Below are 6,139 nucleotides of genomic sequence, written 5' to 3'. Positions count from 1 at the left end.
ATTATCTGCTACTAATTTTTCCTCTCAGCGAGTTCTTCAAATTACTTTCATATCGTATTTAGATTTAGCCTATCTTTACCACTGTCAATTACAGAACTACCTCATATCTTGCCTCCTTTAAGGTCCCTCAGATCACCTTCTTCAAGTCTTCAGCCTCATTTTCACTTATCCATTATTAGGATTCCAAAACAGACATAGCACAGAAAGATCAAATTTTAACCCTTCAGTCCCACCAAATAAAAAATAACTATAGCTCTTCTCTTCATAAGTCTGTGACAAGTGACAAAAACACCTTGTTTTCAACAATTCTTAAGCCAAAAATATTTAGAAAAAATAATTTTAAAACAAGTCTACCCAAGTATTCAAGTCAGCAAGAAATCTCGGAGATCTTGATATTAACCTACAGATCTGCTCGCCCACAAGCCAAACAGGGCTCAGACTCACGAGCAAGTTTCCAACATTAGCTGACCACAGGAGTCATCTATATGCATCCTTTCGGCCTTCACTGAGTTCGAGATATTGGGATTAATTTTGTCACCCATGAAAAAGGGCTATGCTTATTTGAATAACCTTGCACTTATCTGAGGAGTGCAGGCATGGATAATTACCGTGGCATAGCTGACAGAGGGTAACCTATTCGTTAATCCAAAGCCAGGTCTTCTGAACACCTGCAACACCTTCTAAAGCATTCCTATTTTAAACTTGCTATAGTTATTTGTATTGGATTTTAACAAGACTCAAATCTGGCAACATCTAAACAACTGAAGTAATTGCTTCATAACTGCTTTCTCAAGCACTTATTCCTGTGTCATGTCATTCCCCCCGCAATGAACTAAAATGTGAAGAGCCAGGTCAACGTGTAACATTTTGTGGGGGATCCTTATTTTCTGCCACTTTAAAATTTTGAGAACCAAACAACTGAGTGCTCAGGCCAGTGCTGAAAATCCTGGGCAGAATTTAAAGTTACGATTTCCAAGACTCCCTACAAATTACACTTCCATGATGTCCCCAAAAATATTTTTTTGGCTTACACATACAAATTATCCTGTAGGCATCTAATTAAAGCATCCCCAGTAACATTGAGCACAAGATATACATAGCAAGCAACACCGTATCTTAGCTGTTTCCAGATGGCATGCATGAATATTGTCATGTCATTACTCTCTAGCTGGGTTCAAGAAGATTCCTGGATGTCTAAGAATATACTGGGAAAGGCAAACATTACCCCCTGTACCTAGTACACTCAAGGTTCCAACTGCAGTCTTCCAGACAAACAGAAATATTCAATTATATTTCAAGAGACTAACAAATCGTAACACATTCTATACCACTCTAATAAATGCAATGGACACAAGCATTTCATACAAATGAATATAGTCTTACAAGATATTAATTGTAAAGAACACATTTTAGAAGGTCAGCTGGTACAAAAACAGACTGAGAACATCTGGTTTTTGTTTGTTGTTTTTTATGTTCCCAAAAATACTCTTAAATGTGTATTTTTATTCAAAGGCTAACCATCTCCTTTCTCTCTACTTAGAAGTCTTCTAGTGCTTTAATAAAAATGCAGTATTCTGCTTCAAAACCTATTTTGGAGTGTCCATATTTTTGTACTAGGAAGCCTTCCACAGTAATTTACATTGATTATTTTGGCATCTAAAGTAAAGGTACAGTTCATAGCCAGCTCAAAGCTTTTAAAAACCTCTTAATGTTCTGCTGAACTACCAGTTGGCTCAAGTATCTATGGATTCTGCATACATTTCTGTTTGGTGAAAAACAAATCCACGCACACAAAATCCCCAGCGTACTAGACACCCTGTGAAGAAATAATAAATTGAGATACTATGTTAAATAGAAGCATAGGGGCTTGGGGGTGTTTTTGTTTTTTATCACGACCTTGGCTAATACTAGTTCCAACATTATCAGTGGGGAGAAAAAAAACATTTTGAATGGAATATGTATTCTTTTCATTTTGAGTCTGCACTTCAAGCAATGAAGAGACTCCCTTAAAAAAATTTCCACTTTATCTTCAATCACATGCTTAAGAAACATTTCATTAACACAAGCTAGTTGCTTTCAAGGTTATAGATTTTTTCCCAACATAACCAGTAAAATACCGTAAAAAAAAAAAAAAATACCCAAACTACCGGCATGAACATAGGCATTAGAGATTCCAGAGACAACTCACCTAGGCGGAACTCAACCACTTGAATGCACGATTTCTCATTTCAACTTGCTAGTAACAAACTAGCGCTAAATGCAAATCTTGAAACAATACGGTATGCCATATGGCTAAAACTGGATATTAAAATTGAGAATATCAATTACCAATCCACTAAAGCTGAGAGCCAAAATCCATGGACAGTAAGAATTTAATCCAATTCACTGACTAAAACATGAGCTGAGCCCGACATACAGAAGACAAATCTCTTGCTGGTTTCACAGAAAGCAAGCAACTCCAATTTTTTTATTGCACTAACTACAAAACTAGCGAAATGTAACACTTCCTTAACATTCCTAACTACAGCAAGAGGCATCACAAGAATCTACAAAAGCAACACAAGTTTCATATGAATTGGCATCTTGTTTCACACTGATTGAGAAATTATAACTAAGTAACTATGGAAGAAGAAACAGTTATAGTTGTTTTCCACATGACCAAATTGAAGCCTCCAGAGCACTAGGAAGTTATTACACACTGCAGCCAACATCATCTTGCTTAATTTCAGGAAAAGTCATCCTACAAACACAAAAGATATATATTTCTACTGTAATTAAAGGATCCTGAAAGTAATTGTATTAATTGAAGGATTTTCTTATTCTAAGTACATTAGTTTAATTATTCTAGGTTTAAAATTTAATAGCTGTAGAGTGTTTAGTCTTGGATGATATTAAGAATAACGCTACACAAAATTCTACACACTTCCTAATTATACAAAAATTTATTCATTACTTACACAAGAGAAATTCCCATTAAGTCTAAATACAACATTTTCAGATGTCCATGAGGTATGGAGGTGATTTAAAAACTGTTCTGCTAGGACTTACTGCGGAATTATAACTTTACATGTTACCAAAGATTTCACAGTAGGATGCTTGCTACGTACTGACCCAGCAGCTGCAAGGACTAAACAAGGATAAGTGCAATTTATCTTACACAGTACAGAACCCCACTTCACCCTACTCCTTTCTGCTCCTGTACTGAAAGGCCAAAGTAGCAGTACCAAAAAAACTGCACAACTAGTTTCAAGTTCAACAGCACATTAAAAGTACCGTCAAATGGAACTAACAGTTTATTGGACAAGTATTCTTGATTAAAAAATTGTTCTTGACATACTAGAGAAGTAAAATGCATTCAGCTAATTTCAGCTTTAAAATACCGTAAAAAAAAACCAACCCAAAGAAAAAACCCAAAACCAACAATCCCAAAACAACAGCACAAGCCTCAACTGCAAATTAGCTCTTCTGCTTCCTAGCTTCCTTCTGTATGAACTACAGCTGGGCTATTACAGTAAATTAACAAACAACTGATTATACATTAAATCATAGATAAACAGTACTAGAAAGGTTGATATTACCAAAGGTTTGGAGGTCATTTGAATACAAGAGACGTAACAAGCATTTCTTATTTTTCTTCCTCAGTAGTGTATTATTTTAAGCCTGAGTCCAGTATATCAATTATTAACCAAGCTATTTTATTTAGGCTACCAAAGTTAAGAAGCTTGGCACTATAGTGAAATATCATAAAAGTTACGAACTGAAAGTCCTTTTTTCTTAAATGATACTAAAAACCACACATAAAAGGTTTTAGAAATTTGTAACATCATTTTAAAATACAGTACTTCACATACCCAGAACTGTTATAATATCCCCAAAACCTTTCTTATTCTTTCCCATAAAAAGAACATTTACCTAGAGTATGACAATAATTCTGGGTCAAAAGCAGTTTTAAAAGCCTCCAGAAATTGCAAGCATTCTGAAGCAGATGGGAGACTCTCTTGTATTACAGAAAGATAACTGTCTGCACGGGGTCTGATGATTACCTGGTTAGTAGAGAACCAGCAACAGTACACAGCCCCAGCAGAGTCTTTGTATACCTGTGCTCTAGGTTTAAAATACTGTTTTTCAGCAACAGGCTTAATAAAAACCAAGAACATTTTGATGGTACTAAGCAGGCGCTGCAAGGTAAAAAAGAAAATCATGTCACCCCTTTATCCAGTAAGAGCCTATGTGAACATTTCAATAAAACTATTTACTCCTCCCACCTAGTTCCTATCTGGAGAAGCTCACAAAAATTAAGAAAAAAAACCCCACAGATTTCTTGCAACAACCTTCCAAATACTCCTCCTGCCCCCACCCCGAAAAAAGAAGAAAGCAAAGAGAATGAGAAAGTAAATCTAAAATACAGTTACGAAATAAGATCTAGTTTGGCAAAGCTGTGGTGAGGAGGAGTTGAAAAATGAGAGCTGCCTTGCTGCAAACGCCATCTTGTTGCAGCTATTGGGCCCAGGCACAGAAAGATCCATTCATTCACAGCAAAAAGAAAATCAAACACACACCCTGCCTAATCTGCAGCCACCAAAACAACTACACTATTATCACCCCTTCTCTTTCTCCTCTCCTAAAGCACGCAAGGGAAAAAAATAAACTCATATATTACATTTAGAACAAATTTAGATCTTAATATCTTCGTTTTCTCATATGTATTTCACATACACATCGACAGCATTTTGTCGTGATTCACATCCTTGTGTTTAGCAGATCAGCTTAAAATATGGGGTAAATCTCTCACGATTAGGTGCAGATATTTTACAGCCACAAAATGTTTAATTTTTCAGTCTTAAATCACCTCTCCAAGTTGAGCCAACTATTCTCAAAAGCTGTTTCAATAATCACTTAAGCCTTACATTTACAGTCCTTTCCTCCTATTTTCTACTGTGGAGACAATACATAATAACGTGGCAGTCGGCATCCTTTCTAGGATGCCTTATTTAAAATAACGAATCCCAACCATGACTTTGTCGGAGAATAATGAAATAGCACATTCGTTAAAATTTCAGTTCATCTTCAGGAATGATAAATTGACATCTTACAACAACCTCTATATCATTCTGATTTTCTTCTGGGCAAGATTTTTTCTTTTTTTTTAATAAAACGTCTCATCTCTCTCATATTTACATACAAGACTCTACACCCCTTCATTTCCTACAAAGCTGTAGAATTAAAAATCCTGCACCGTAAATATCCCTTGTATGAATAAAAGAAAATAATACTGAAATACTTTCAATAATAAGCTGGGAATTGAAATAATATTTTAACAACATTTCCGAGGAGAAAGCTCCATTTTTCTATCGTAGCAAACACCCTCCATGATCTTCATTATTGCTGCTACGGGCACAAAAAAATATGCAGCACCATAATACATGGGGGAACAACAAATCTGCCGTCCAAATCCATCCTCGGTTCTGATTTTAAAGAGAACAAAACCTTCTCTACCCCTCCCTCCCCCAGCACACACAGCATGAACCCAATCTGCGAGCCCTTCGCTGGGCTGGGGGCTGCTGGAAGCAGTCTTACCCTGTTTGTCTCACCCCCGTCTCCTCTCAATCAGTTTTCCACCATTACAGCAGACACACCATAGCTTTTTCTTGACTCTCTCTCCAAATATTCCCTCTGCCGGCTGGATCGCTCGGGAAACTCGCCTTTTGTGTCTTAACGCGTACAAGAAAACACCCCAAACCGCCTAACAGAGACCACTACAGCGTAATTATAATTAAAAATGGAACCCCGCAAGATCCAAGGTCTCCTCCCTTTTCGCCTTAAAGCCTTCAAGAGAGAATCAGTCCCACCCCCACCTTTCTCTCCTCCTCCTCCAGCTACAAACACACTTCTTTTTTAGGGGAAGCTGGAGCACCGAGGAGGTGGGGAAGCGCGGGGGAGGGGGGCTATTTCCAACCCCGCCATGCTAAGAGGTGGACAAACCATTAGCCGCCCTTCTCTCCTGCGGGGGCCGTGAAGGACGGGTGGGCGAGGAGGAGGGCACCGCCGCGGCGAGGGGGGCCCAACCCGGTGCCCAGGCGACGCGAGAACCGAGGGAGCGGCGGAAGGGGAGGACGAAGGGAAAGGAGAAGTGCTGCAG

General features: G+C 38.0%; 1 protein-coding gene across 1 annotated transcript in view; it reads right to left on the bottom strand.

The window, feature by feature from the left end:
* GNB1 (guanine nucleotide binding protein (G protein), beta polypeptide 1) overlaps positions 1–5,748 on the bottom strand; it is a 45,193-nt gene extending 39,445 nt beyond the window's left edge. The window contains exon 1 of the mRNA XM_009325145.1: positions 5,578–5,748. The gene's annotated coding sequence lies outside the window, so the exon portion shown is untranslated. The remainder of the gene's footprint in view (positions 1–5,577) is intronic.
* Positions 5,749–6,139: the final 391 nt, after the last annotated feature.

This window comes from Pygoscelis adeliae, unplaced genomic scaffold (assembly GCF_000699105.1).
Source record: "Pygoscelis adeliae isolate BGI_AS28 unplaced genomic scaffold, ASM69910v1 Scaffold36, whole genome shotgun sequence".
Classification (NCBI taxonomy): Eukaryota; Metazoa; Chordata; class Aves; order Sphenisciformes; family Spheniscidae; genus Pygoscelis; species Pygoscelis adeliae.
Note: the sequence above shows the minus strand (reverse complement) of the source record. Positions and strands in the feature narration are given on the sequence as shown.